Source organism: Patella vulgata, chromosome 2, assembly GCF_932274485.2.
Source record: "Patella vulgata chromosome 2, xgPatVulg1.2, whole genome shotgun sequence".
In the NCBI taxonomy this organism is placed as follows: domain Eukaryota; kingdom Metazoa; phylum Mollusca; class Gastropoda; family Patellidae; genus Patella; species Patella vulgata.
Genome location: NC_065880.2, coordinates 79520836 through 79535974, shown reverse-complemented (window position 1 = coordinate 79535974; position 15139 = coordinate 79520836). Strand labels below are relative to the sequence as shown.

The window sequence follows — 15139 nt, the reverse complement described above, 5'->3', positions numbered from 1 at the left end:
ATCACGTCCTAAAAATATGACAAGCCAGACACGCCTACTGTCACATAATGGATTGATGGAACGATTTGCTGGCCAAAATACATAAATCACACAACCACAAATATTGTCAGTTGGGTTTCAAAAATGATACTATCAATACGGTTCGCCCGCTGGGTTATTAATGACCGACAATTTTCTGGCTGGCGCCTACGAAGTTATCAAGAAAGGCGTGTCTAGTCGTTCGAATGAAGCGAAAATGAAATGGAGTTTAAAAACTCAATACCACTCTTGTTGTAACTGAAAAATATGTCCCAATCTTTATTCTAGTCAACAAATTGTACTATTTTACAATATTCCAATTAATTGATGATGCAAATTTCATCTTAACACACCTAATTTAAAATATTGGAAAAATGCAACTAAATGATTTGAAAAGCCTGACGTAAAGCTTTTCAAATGTGACTTGGATTTAAAAATATTTTTGAACCCGCTGGACAAGTAAAATAGGATTTAATGGATAATTTACACAACAGGTAGGACACTAACACATCTAGTACTTAGAATAAGGCTATTTTTATTTTCTGGAGATGTCAAGCCAGCAAGAGTGTTATTGTCCCTTTAAGGTCCTACTGTTCTGATCCAACTGGGCTAATGAAGACGTGCATACACCATACAGTGAGCTATAAGAGAATTCCAACTGTCAATAGATCTTTTATGTCTACACGGGAGGGGGGTTGGATGGCCGAATGGTTAGCACGTGCATGCTGTATCATAAGGCCTGTCATTGAGTCAACTGGCGTGGTTTCGAATCCCTGGTTGTACGTGACAAGGAGTAGGGTTGCCTGTCCACTCTCGTTGTTTTTTTCCGGGTCCTCCGGTTTCCCCTCACTGCTAAAGACCCCTACGCGCAAGCGAATTATTGAAATAAAATTAAACCATATGTTAGTCCCGAAATGGCCTAGTTTGTGTCGAGTTGACGTTAAACCCCATCGCTCTCTCTCTCTCTAATGTCTACACGGGAACTCGGTTTTTTGTTCCATCCGAACGACTAGAAAGCTCTCCATTGTCAGGCCCTCCATAGTGCACCATTGATAGGGTGACCCACCATAAATAAATATCTCCATATATCTCGACAATTTCGCCACAATATTTATATATATGCCAAGCCTCAAATCAGTTTCACACAATTATAGTCACTAAATAAACGTTCATGTTGTACTTAATAAGCTATGACCATTAATCATCTATAAATAATAGACTGAAAACTGGTTCCATGTGTCGTCCATAACATCCAGACACTTTTGAGTAAAAGATAGGTTACGTGCCCTTGTTTTGAAATTAGAGTCGCTTAACCAGTCTATCGACCATTCTAAGGCTGATTGACAGGTCGGGATAATCAAGACTACTTTTTTACGAAACATAACAGAAAGCTAGAACAAGAAATTGAATTAAGAAATGAGCACGTTAGCTAGCTCAACAATTGTTTTAAGAAGCTTGTAAAAGTAAAATGAAACTACTGCTAGTATCATGTTCCTGTCTAACCCGAGTGTTTCAGAGATGGTATTTGTACTAAACCAAAAGATGCCGCTCTTAACGGTACAGTTAATGATAAAGCGATTTAAAAAATGAAACGAACGTAATTTCTAAATCTGCTGTAATAACCAAGAAGCTTAATTTTACTGCTATTCAAAATCGTCAACAATAAATTTTTTACGGCTGTAATAGTTGATAGATTTGTAGAGCATTCACGTGCCATGGCTATTTATAGTATCATACTGTCAGAAAGTTGGCCTCGACACGGCGAATGTGCACGCTTCAGTGGTAGTCTCGAACTATCAGCGGTTGACTGTATTTCTGTAGGTGCATGGGCCACCCTACCATTGATGAACCCGCGATCTCCAGGCTAGCGAGCCAACGGCTTACCCACCGTGGCTCCCTCGAAAAAATCGACGTGCGGAAAAGAAGCGTTGAATTAATTGAAAGTACACGGAATTTACCACATATTTGTCTCGAAATGACCTATTACATTTTGTATCAGGGATCATACGCGCGGCTTTTGACCCTATGACGTTCGACATTTGATTAACCAATCAGCGTTGATATTTCTAGTAGTATACCCACAGTTCCGTGTATCGCACGCCAAGAACTCGCTGCAACAGATCGTTTAAGTGGCTAATTCCAGAATGCGGGTTATATAACAGCTCTTCCAGATCCCAATGTAGTAAAGACAAGTAAAACGAAATTTGGAACTATGAAAAAAACGAAACGAAATAGGATCTGTGTTTTTATCAGATTGTATAGATGTCCAGTCTACTGTCCTTTAATAGACCCACTTTCACCGATTAAATATAACTACCATATCAGTAAGTTATATTCGTCAGCATTTAACGTGTTGTCGTATCCTTTAGACTGTACTATTCATAATTATATTGAATTGTTTATGTCAAATTTGATTTTCACAGTTTATAAACGGACAAAAAAAGAAGAATATGAGGAAGAATTTTTCTCCAGAACTATATTAATCATTTGAAATTATGAGGAAGCGATTTTCTCGACAAACACCTTAATCATTTGTAAACACAATTCAATGTGGATTTTCACAAAAGATCACGAATAAAACTATCCGGCTTTAGAACAATGACAGTTATCCTCGCTTGACTAAATCTTAATGTTGTGGTCAAGCTGTTTAGATGTATAAAAACTGGTCATATAAAGGGGCTAACTCTTTATTTTGCGGAATCTAAAATCCGTGGATTTACATTCATTTTTACAATTTAGTGTAATTTCGGTTTTGCTCGACGAAATAATCGAACAGTCCAAATTTAATGACAGTCCATTCTACAGTGTAAGTACGGTTTGATATTTCACTTATGCACAGGCCCGTAACTAGGGTGGGGGCGCAGGTGGGGGCGCAGGTGGGGGCGCAGCTCCCCCCCCCCGCAAAATGTTTCGCCCCCCCCCCCCTGTGAAAAATTTGGCGATCATAAAAAAAACCTAGATGTCCGTAAATTTTACAGCACCCCTGAGAACAGTTTCCGCCCCCCCCCCCTCGTTGCTCTGAGCTTGTTACGGCTCTGGACGTTTAGCCCCGTTCATCAAGGCAGGCGCCTCATTACAAATCGCGCTCGACAGCATAGAGTACAAGCCGTCGGTGTGTACTGGTTATAAAATTATTCACTGTCTTACATAGTGAACATGATGAGCCCATAACCTCACGGTAAGATAACAAAATAAGTGTAGATTGGAATGGACCAATAATTCGTGTTTGGATTGTCGAAGACTCTTGACAATATTGAATTAGAGTTGTGCACCCTTTAATCAGAACACCCCAATATAATTTATGATGTAGTGTTTTATTAATGAAACATTGTTTTTTTTTGGTTGGCAACTTTATGGATGGTTTGCTTTTGCTTTTGCAAATGAAATGGGCTTTAACGTTTTACTTTTCTGCAACAAGGGCTAACTCTATTTGTTAAGGCCAGCTCAAGGTCGCTGAGATGTACATAAGGTTAGGTAGGGCACGTGATTGTTGGCGAGATTGTAGGTTAGGTTTAAGAATTTGGGGGAGAGGTTAAGTCTCCACATAAGCACTGACCTAGGATGATGAAAAATTAGTTCGTGATATTTCCTAGTTTTATTAAAAATACATACAATACATTAGATTTATATACAAAGGCGATTTCACTGTTTATTGGTGTTGGTGGCGCTGATGGTCTTCCTTGGGTGGTGCTTCTGGTATTCTGGTATTATTGTTTCTGAACAAAAAAGAAAATAAATTTGAGGCTCTCTATTTGTTAAGGCCAGCTCAAGGTCGCTGAGATGTAAATAAGGTTAGGTAGGGCACGTGATTGTTGGCGAGATTGTAGGTTAGGGTTAGGGCTAGGTCCGGGGTTAGGATTGGGATTAGCGTTAGCCTTGTTTACATCTAGTGACCTTTAACCAAACTTGAAATCGGCCTTATCAAATAGATCTAATCCTGCAGCAAGTATGGCGATAAAGACGGACATGCGCCAAGAAGTATGCTATAAGGGAGAGTTTGCCCGGACAGCGGCATTTACGAGCAATCTTCAAGAGTTATGTTACTCACAGATGCACGCCTGAGTTCATATCCCATATCGCATACCCTGATCTCGCATATCGAAGCAAGATTTACCAAGTCATCTGAAATTAAAGCACAACAAACGCGTTTTATTAATCGTAAGTAAATAGCGCATACGGCTGACCCACGAGTATCGCAATTCAGAAATCGGCACTTTTAAGTATTAGATTCTTCAGTCTCAGTATCTTATATATCAGTGGCATTTAGTAATTGAACTGGCATGTACAGGTCACAATTCTATGGAATACAATTACTGCTTATTACTGAGCGACGTTTCGACTAGGCTTTTCTAGTCTTTATCAATATAGCCTAGTCTTGTTCTAGAAGTCGAGGTCAACGACCAGGGAAAAATCCACTGAAATCAATATAATAAAGGTGTAGCGAGCCAAGGGTTAAAATACTTCCATGTTCTACTAATATAATAATATGCTGATTATTTTTACTGGATGCCCCGTTCATCAGCCAAGTTCCATCACGGCGACATATTAATAGCCTACATGCCAATAGCCATGTCCTATTAATCCATCACGTCCGACAATCATTTATTGATTAGTGACCAGGATTTGTAAAGAGAGAGAGAGAGAGAGAGAGAGAGGGGGGGGGGTAAATGTCCATTCGACAGAAAATGAAATGGGGTTTAACCTGCTACTGTTCTGCTCCGACTGGGCTAATGAAGACGGGCATACGCCATGCAGTGTCCTATGCGGGGAATTTTCCCCGGACAGTGGCGCTAAAGGATCTTTTAAGAACACGCAAATGTGTACACGAAACCTCGGTTTTTGTACCACCCGAACGACTAGGCAGCTATCCTTGTTAGGCCCACCGTCCTACAGCACTGACAAGGAGAAAACACGTCTGAAAATCCCAATGAACTTTCTCGGCCAACACCGGGATCGAGCCCGCTACCTCCAGGCTAGCCAGCCAGCGTCTTACTCACTTAGCCACCGTGGCTCCCCTATCCGACACAAGCTAGGTCATAAGTGGCATGGTGTCGATTCCAAAGAGTAGGATCGCCTGTCCCACCTGGTTGATTTTCTCCGGGTCCTCCGGTTTTCCCCACTGCTAAAGACGCCCACGCGTAAGCGAATTATTGAAATAAAATTGAACCATAGGTTAGTCCCGAAATGACCTGGTTTATTTCGAGTGGACGTTAAACCCCATTTTTATCTATCGTAATTTAACACACTACATTAAAATCCCTGCAACAGGCGTTGTTATTAATTTAATAATGACTTCATAAAACATATTTATTAGTCGGACGTACAAACCTGCGTCAGAGGTACGACTTGAGGTAACTGGTAGTAATAAGGTTAGGATTATTAGTAGAATGAAGTTGCCTTCAGATATATGTTGTTGCCACATATTATATAATCATCCGGGTGGAATCCGTCATTAATACAATTACAGCATAACGGAGAGAACGACCTGGCTCATATAAACGTTCAGATGAGAATTTGGCCATAAATAGAGAATCTTCTACGAGTCTTTTCTGATATCAAAAAATATCAGCACTCGTTGATAAAGTAAAAAAAAAACTCGGCAACACAAGTTGATAAAGTAATAAAAAACAAGGCTCTGCCGAGTTTTTTTTTACTTTATCAGTGTTGATATTTTTTGATATCAAAAAAGACGAGTAGGAGATTTTATTTATCACCCAATCATTTCTTACGTGCACAAATAAATAAATATAATTCTTTGCTATAGACTTCACTTTTACTGAACCTGATTACATTACGGCGTATTGATACATCATTTTTTGACAGCAATTCAACCATTGCAAAGTCCTTTATATTGACCCAGTGTTTCCATCAAAGTCAATTAAATAAAAATAATTCATTTTTAATAAAAAAAAGAGTTACTTACTTTTAATAAAAAATGAACGTTGTTTGAAAATACAAAAAAGTAGTTCCTTTTTAACTGACAAATCAAATTCATGTAAAGCGATATCCCCTAGATATCGCAGTAGATTCTGAAATTTATCACACAAGCGATATCTACTGTAGAATGTGTTATTGGGTGATAGATAAATACTTGGGTTATATTCTTTCTTTTGGACAAAGATCTTATTATATTGAGAGAGAAAGAGAGAGAAAGATGGGGTTTAACGTCCACTCTACACAACCTAGGTCATTGCATGCGCGTAGGCGTCTTTAGCAGTGGGAGGAAACTGGGGGACCCGGAGATAACCCATGAGGATGGACAGGCGACCCTACTCCTTGTCGCGTACAACCGGAGAATCGAAACCACGCCACATGACTCGATGACAGACCTTATGAAACACCGCGCACGTGCACTCTACACAAAGTAAGTCATGACGGGACTAACATATGGTACCAATTCTATTTCAATAATTCGCTTGCGCGTAGTGGTCTTTAGCAGTCGGAGGAACAACATCATGACGTTACATTACAACCAATAGCACACACCTTCACCCAATGCCGGAAAGCCTTGGTAGATCGAAACACGCTTAAACTGAGAAACCAAACAATCGAAGACGTAACAAATTCAATTTGCTCTACTTTGCCGAACTGTTTTTATACGCCCACATTGAAATGTGGCGGTATATTGTCGCCGCCTCCCCCCCCCCCCCGCCCCGCCCGTCATCCACAATTTCTTGTGGACGCTCTAGAGGCTAAAGGTAATATCTAATTGACTTTAAACTTATACACAGTGTTTAAGAGCATGAGACGAAGAATCTTGTTCATTTTCAATAATTTTCGATAATTACTGCCCGAGTAAGATCACTTTCAAAAATGGGCGTTCTAGACGCTTAAATTGATTCATTAACTCTAGGGGCTAAAGCAATTTTAATTTGTTTAAGGTCATGAGACAAATAATCCAAAAAACAAAATTTGTTTCCTGAAGAAAACTGTTACCTTATGTGTTAGTACTCGTAATCAGATTTTCATGTGTTGTAAATGTTCTCATTACTGACAAAAGAAAAAAAAACCCAGCGGCTGCCAGGCAGGATACGCCCACATTTTCGAGAGATGGATAGAGAACAAGCTAACAAGAAAGTGATTTTTCCTACAATCAAGGGCCATAATTCATATTTTTACGCTATTTGAGAACGAACGGCGGCCATTTTGTCTGTCAATTTTGGGGCAATTTTCACGAAATTCGAATTCAGTCGTCCCTAGGGTGTAACGGTGATATAATAATACGTTTTTTTTAAATCGGGTAAAAATTATGACTTCTATAGGGTCCACAAGCTAAAAACGTGATTTTTCGTACAATCAGAGTCATAATTCAGGAAGTTACGGTCCGATATGCACGAATATCGAAAGGAACCGAGATCTTTGGGTTATAAACTTACATTTCAAGTTTCAACAAAATCGGATAAAAATTGTGACCCCTATAGGGTCCACAACCTTGATATACCATATTCTTACGCTATTTGGGAAAGAATGGCGGCCATTTTGTCTGTCAATTTTGGGCCGATTTTCACGAATTTCAAACTCAGTCATCCTTAGGGTGTAGCGGTGATATAATAGAACGGTTTTTTAAATCGGATAAAAATTATGACTTCTATAGGGTCCACAAGCTAATAACGTGATTTTTCGTACAATCAGGGGCCATAATTCAGGAAGTTACGGTCCGATATGCACGAATATCGAAAGGAACCGAGATCTTTGGGTTATAAACTTAAATTTCAAGTTTCAACAAAATCGGATAAAAATTGTGACCCCTATAGGGTCCACAACCTTGATATACCATATTCTTACGCTATTTGGGAACGAACGGCGGCCATTTTGTCTGTCAATTTTGGGCCGATTTTCACGAAATTCGAACTCAGTCATCCTTAGGGTGTAACGGTGATATAATAGAACGGTTTTTGAAATCGGATAAAAATTATGACTTCTATAGGGTCCACAAGCTAAAAACGGGTTTTTCGTACAATCAGGGGCCATAATTCAGGAAGTTACTGTCCGATATGCGCAAATATCAAAAGGAACTGAGATCTTTGGGTTATAAACTTACATTTCAAGTTTCAACAAAATCGGATAAAAATTGTGACCTCTATAGGGTCCACAAGCTAAAAACGTGATTTTTCGTACAAACAGGGGCCATAATCCATGAAGTTTCGATCCGATACATGCCAATATCGAAAGCAGCCGAGATCTTTTGGGGATAAACCTATATTTCAAGTTTCGTCAAAATCGGATAAGAATTGTGACCTGTAGAGAGTCCACAAACAATTGTGGACGGACGGACGGACAGGGGCGACGGCATAATACGTCCACATGAAAATGTGGGCGTATAAAAACTTAGCTGCTGTGGGATTATGTTTCCTTGCCTCGAAATCTATCTTTTTCAATGCAGTAGACCAAAAGTACCGAATTCTAAAAAGTGCCAGACTGCTGCATGAGCTTTAGTTTTTAAAATTAAACAACCTGTGCTGTAAATTCCGCGGGAATTGCCCCACTTCTTATTTTTCTGGAATTGGTTGCACTTCATTCTATTATGTATGTTAAGAAGGCTTTGTAAAATATGTCACGAAGGCTTTGTAAAAGAACATGTATGTCATGAAGCTGAAGTCAGGTAATTATGTTTCCTAACAGCAAAACATTTGTTAAATAAAATAAGCAGCCATTTTGTTATCATGTCAATACAAAGTATGTAATCCCGTAAAAACATTGCTAAAAATAATTAGTAATCAGGAAGATATTTTCAATGTCATGCCGCACGTGTCACGCAACTTTAGTTCTAACCGTATTTAAATGAAATCTAATCAGCGATACGATTATAGAACTGTCCGATTCATCTGTTTTCAAAAATAGTAATCTTCATAAGATTTAAAGGCGTTGGCGTTGTTTTGATATCAGAATGAAGAATCGTGTGTCTGTGTGTTGGAATAAGTTATTGACAGATTCATTTATTGTATTATGATTCTATTTCACTGCTATCATCATGTTATGTGTGCGCTTAAGATAAATTATTATATTATGGTCTATTAATAGACCTGACCTTGAACTTGCATCTCACAATGACCCTGACATTTTAACCAATCAAAAAGTAGTATTTTATATTATGCTGTTCTGTGAAGCGGACTTCGGTTTTCTGTTTTTGCTTACAACATATGCTTATTCTGATATTTTAATAGTCTGCTAGTTTATCTCATATCTACCTCTTAAATAGTATTTACAAGGAAAAGATGGTAATTAAAATGTTGAGGTCAACATGCATAGTATTCTATCAATGATTTATTTTGAAAATAATAACGTAAAATGTGAAGTTGTTTTTATTAGTCAGGAAGGTTACCTTTATTTAATTTTTCAGCTGCTTATAACAGTTACTTATATACATGTACGTGTACTTATCCTTATCATTGTATAACAATCGTATTATTCTGTTTGTAAAATCTCAATATTATATTTGTAGGTTTTAAAAATAAATATCATACTTTCAACTTATTTGTTAAGTTTGCGTTTGAAAGATATGGTGGCTGAAAGCGTCCATTTAGATCGGCGGGTTTCTAGATACAACGCGAGAGTCGCCGTTAAGCTAGTACGACGACAAAGTCGCCGATCGACAACACGAGAGTCGCCGTGTAGCCATTGCGCATGTAACTAACTATAAACTTCCGAGGCGAGAGTCGCCGTTAAGCCACGCGACTTTTTCGTCGCGTGGCTTAACGGCGACTCTCGTGTTGTGAAAGTCGCGGGTCCCCGTTAAGCTAGTACGACGAAAAAGTCGCCGATCGGCGCCCTTTTCGTCGTGCTGGCTTAACGGCGACTTTCGTGTTGTATCTAGAAACACGACGATCTAAATGGACGCTTTCAGCAACCATAAAAAGAGAAACTAGCAATGGGTCCGAAAGAACACTCAAATATCAAGGTAGACCCCTGAATCCAATACAGTGTCTTTAATTAGACGTTATTATCCAGTATCTATTGTTAGATGTTATTATCCAGATTAGTTATGTCTTATTGGTATTTTTTGGTTTTAATTAAAAACGTGGTTTTAACACCTGTTATGGTCGGTATAATATAAACATCGATGTCATTCTACTTTTTTACAGATTAACATTAAGTCATCATGAAACATATAATACTTCGTTCATTCAACTTGAATTGGTGGATCAATGATTAAGGGGATGGTCTCATAACCAGGTGGACCGGGAATCGAGGATTTTCCAGAGTGGTTTCCCCTTGTCGCCGGTGCTGGACGGAGGGCCTGTCAAGGAAAGCGTCTAGTCGTTGCGATGGAGAGAGAGAGAGAGAAATGGGGTTTAACGTCCACTCGACACAAACTAGGTCATTTCGGGTCTAACATAAGGTTTAGTTTTATTTACATAATTCGCTTGCGCGTAGGGGTCTTTAGCAGTGGGAGGAAACCGGAGGACCCGGAGAAAACCCACGAGGTTAGACAGGCGACCCTACTCCTTGTCACGTACAACCGGGGATTCGAAACCACACCAGTTGACTCAATGACAGACTTAATGATACAGCGTGCCCACACTAACCATTCAGCCATCTTACCCCCCCCCCCTTCCGATGGAACGAAAAACCGAAGTAAATGAACCCATGGTAGTTGGAATTCGAGAGAGAGAGAGAGGGGGGGTGTAACAATCTAGGGCATTTCGGGACTAACGCATGGGTCAATTCAATTTCAATAATTCGCTTGCGCGTAGGGGTCTTTAGCAGTGGGAAGAAACCGGAGGATCTGGAGAAAACCCACGAGGTTGGACAGGCGACCCTACTCCTTGTCACGTACAACCGGGGAATCGAAACCACGCCAGATGACTCAATGACAGACCTTATGATACAGGGCGCACGTGCTAACTATCGCCCCCCCCCCCCCCTGGAATTCGAAATAAGATTCGTTCGATATTCTGCTTGTTGTTAAATAAATTTCTGTTTATAGCTTGCAATTTTGGCTAAAATGTCGCATATTATATTTCTGCGTGAAAATTCCATTTCATTCTAGAAGAGATTGCTTATTTACTAACTTCCCATAATAGATGTTTTGTTTTTCTGGAGTGACCTTGCATTCGATTAAATCTCGTTCACAGTCCCGCAAATTCCAAGGTGATGGACGGTTATCTTGTTGACGACCCCGATCTTGACGTCCCTGTTTTCTGCGTTGATGAACGTACGTGTTACGTCACTAAGATTTGTAGCGGGGGAATCTTGACGTATTGATTTCTGTTTATTTTCGCCATTGGCAGACGACACAAATCAGGTTTATTGCCATATATAGTAAAGCTTGTATTGCGGTTATTTTATTTGACACGTGTCCTACGTGAGCGTGCCATTTACGTAATATTATTGTGAAGGTGACTGAAATTTCTAAACGGAAGTAATGATACTTGTATTCAATATGTCGTCTGTTTTATAAAATGTGTTGGGGAATTTAATGAAATGCAGTATTGCGCTACTGCAATTGTTATGGTTACGTACAACAGCCTACTCTTCTTCGAATTCCAAATGCCAAGATAGTGACATAAATGTGTGTGTATGGTGGAAGGGGGGGGGGGGTATACCCCCCCAGGAAAAAAAATAATTGGTCGTAAACAGTCGGTTGGAAAATTATGCATCAGCGACTAAATAAATTAATGAGGTAAACAAAAAGTGCCAAAATAGAAAAGAAAATCCCAAATACTAAATATATATATGAATTTTTCAAAGCGCATATTAGCAAAAACTGTTATGCGTTCAGCAATGAAACAGAAACGCCTCAATCGATCTTGACAAAATCACCGATCAGTGGTCAAACTTGACTTAGCGCGGAAGCTTGATGAAAACATGAGGACATATTCATGTCTTTGCTAATTTATGTATATTAACCACAACAATATATCGAAGATATAGGTCCATGTAAATGGTGTAATTATTATCACTTTCAAAATTTATCACATTACCTTTTTACTTTCTTGCAAATTTTTAAATAAATAACCCGAATTCCCATACGTAGTACTCAATTTTACTATAAGTGTTTTCTGACCATCAGAATGTTGCAAAATTTTCCCCTAAAGGGAGCACACTCCCAGATCCCCGAGAAAGCCCACACCTGTCGTGCTCGGCTCGTGGTTGCTTTACTCGTATTAGGGCCTGTGCAGGAGTCGGTCTCATTTTCCCTAAACACCCACCCCCCCATTCCCACAAACAAAATCGATATGTACGCCCCTCGGCCAAGGGGTGCTTTACGTGTATTACCGAACAGCTAGACAGAGGTCTCTTGTCAGCCAGATGTATTGATTCCTTCGGCTAAGCATAAGGCCTAAATTTATAAAGTTTAGGCCGGATACCAGAATCTATGCCCACCACTGATATATAGTCTCATCAATCTCTACACTGTTTTCTAGGGTCTCTCAATCAGGATTGAACTTTCTTCAGAAATTCAATGGAGAAATTTGGAAAACACAGCATTATTTTTGCATTCCCCTTGACCGATATGAAACTGATCTTAAAGAAATGGAATGGGGGTTAACGTTGGCCTTTATGAAGAATGAGTGACAAATTATTATTACTGGTATAATCGATATTTGTTTATTTAGAATCCCGAATGTCGAGGTCAATATCTGTAAAAGGTGAGAGAAAGAGAAATGGGGTTTAACGTCCACCCGACACAAACTAGGTCATTTCGGGACTAACATATGGTTTAATTTTATTTCAATAATTCGCTTGCGCGTAGGGGTCTTTAGCAGTGGGAGGAAACAAGAGAAAACCCACGAGGTTGGACAGGCGACCCTACTCCTTGTCACGTACAACCGGGGATTCGAAACCATATCTGTAAAAGGTAAACAAGGTAAACAAACAATGACACAAAACAGCAATGAACAGATATGTAATTAGTAATTTGATAGACATAAACATCCAGTCGGTAGCCTTAATCATCATAAAAGGCATCTGGCTATAAAAGGCATCATCATTTGTACACAAATATCCTCGGATGATAAACAAACCCATGATAATATTCTTCGCGTCTGCAAACAACATATTTTGTTTTGACATATTACTGTTTGCACCATGCATGATGCCTCGGACATGGATTCCACGCACGTGGATTTTGGTAAAGATTTCACGCGCTAATATATAGTCTCGTTTAAAGGTCATGAACTCTGCTGCCTGTAAGAAATGACCACGCGTGTTTTAATTAGAGATAGAACAGGATCATTATTTGCTGCAATCCTAATTTGGATCTTGTCAGCCATTAATGTTTATAGTCTTGTTTACATTATGTGTTGGGTCCAGTGATAATACAACTAGACGCCATTATAGTCCGACATGCTTGTGTCGAGTGCTGATGCTGAACAAAAATGTAGCTCAATCGTTGCAGGAAAGTATAGGACGTTAAACCCCATTTCATTTCAGTTAGTGTAGCTATCTTTGTGTACCTATGATTATGTTTAGTCGTTCGGATGGGACAAAAAATCGAGGCCCCTTGTACGTATTGGCGTGCACGTAAAAGGTTCCTTGGCAGTTGGAATTCGATGTAGGAGTAGGTCGTAGCGCCGCTGTCCGGCCAATATGTCCCTCATAGCACACTGTATGACGTAGGCCCGTCTTGATTAGCACAGCCGGAGCAGAACAGGACGTTAAACCCCATTTCATTTCATTTTAATTTTCCTTCTCACTAATCAATATACGACTGTCGGACGTGATGGATTAATAGGACATGGCTATTGGCATGACAGATATTAACGTGTCGCCGTGATGGAACTTGGATTCTTCGTACAAAACCGTTTATGGTTTGATCTACATAAATAAAATCAAAGATATCTGTGTGTATGTATTTTCGCAAAGGTGAGTTCCGAGTTTGAGCGCGACAAGAGCAGGGTCGTCCGCCTTTCCTCGTGATAAAGATCCCTACCCGCGAGCGAAGTATTTTAACCCCCCCCCCCCTAAAAAAAACAAAAAACAAAAAAAAACATCATATATTAATCCTCAAGTTTATGCCAGGTGCACGTTACACCCCCCCCCCCCCCCACACACACACACAGACACACGTGCAAGCGAGTTATTGAAATAAAATTTAACCATGTGTTAGTCCTAGTTTGGGTCGAGTGGATGTTAAACCCTTCTCTATGTCTCCTTGCCTCTCTCTAATGGAATGTATCAACAATTGTTATGGTATTAGTGTAGTTGCTTAAATTGTAAACATCCCGAGGTGGTATTCATCTTTTCATCTTCCGACTCTTGACTTCAAATCAAATCAAATTGAAATTATATTATTAGTGTATCCTGAAGTGTATTGTCCACTACATAAGGGGTTCAAGGGACCATAACAATAGTTTTTATGGTCTAAAGTTGACCAGCCAAGTGGTCATTGTCAACTATAAACAGATTCTCGTATTTCTTGTTTGTGTTGGACATCCATTACCGCCATTTTTGTTGATTTTAGCGTAAATGAGATAAAGTCTCGATATTTCACGAATTGTCTTTGTCTTCGGTGTCAATTTGACCCAAGTGTGTCCAAGGATCATTAGTTGAAAGGATCTTGACCTCGGACCAGCGTTCCACAACACGTGCTTTTAAGATCCGTCTGTCAGAATGGGTTCACGTGAGGTGACGTGAGGTGAGTATCACGTGATGTGAGATAGCAATATGATATTAAGGTCACGTGTGAAGATTAATTCCGACCATTATGATTGGAAGTAAATTGATTACTGACGCCTGTCCGTCACCACGACCGACAACTCAAAATTTATACGCGCAATAAGCTTAATTATTTTTGACTGAACACCCGGATCCGGCCACTAATGACTGTACCTTGTTAAAAACATAGTGAAAGAGATTTAGATTTTGTGTAAAATTATTAAGTGAAGGTGAGAAGGCTTACAGACGGATTTATACCTAAACCGTATCCGGGTCTTCCATAATTGAAGCACGTGTATGTGAACTTGCTGTCGCGCAGTACAACTAATACATATAGAACAAAACCTAGTGGGGGGGGGAGTGGATGGTCTAGTGATTTAACGCGTGCGCGTGAAATCACAATGTCTGTCATTGTGTCAAGTGGAGTGGTTTGAATTCCCCGCTTGAACATGACAAGGAGTAGGGTCGCCTATCCAACCTTTTGGGGATTCCCTCTCTTTCCGGTTTCCCACCACAGCTA

At 39.6% G+C, this 15139-nt stretch overlaps 1 long non-coding RNA gene across 1 annotated transcript in view; it reads right to left on the bottom strand.

Annotated features, from left to right (window-relative positions):
• Positions 1-3598: 3598 nt before the first annotated feature.
• The window catches only part of LOC126809947 (uncharacterized), a 79588-nt gene continuing 68047 nt past the window's right edge, over positions 3599-15139 (bottom strand). Inside the window, exon 3 of the long non-coding RNA XR_007675011.2 lies at positions 3599-3734. This is a non-coding gene — a long non-coding RNA (uncharacterized LOC126809947). The remainder of the gene's footprint in view (positions 3735-15139) is intronic.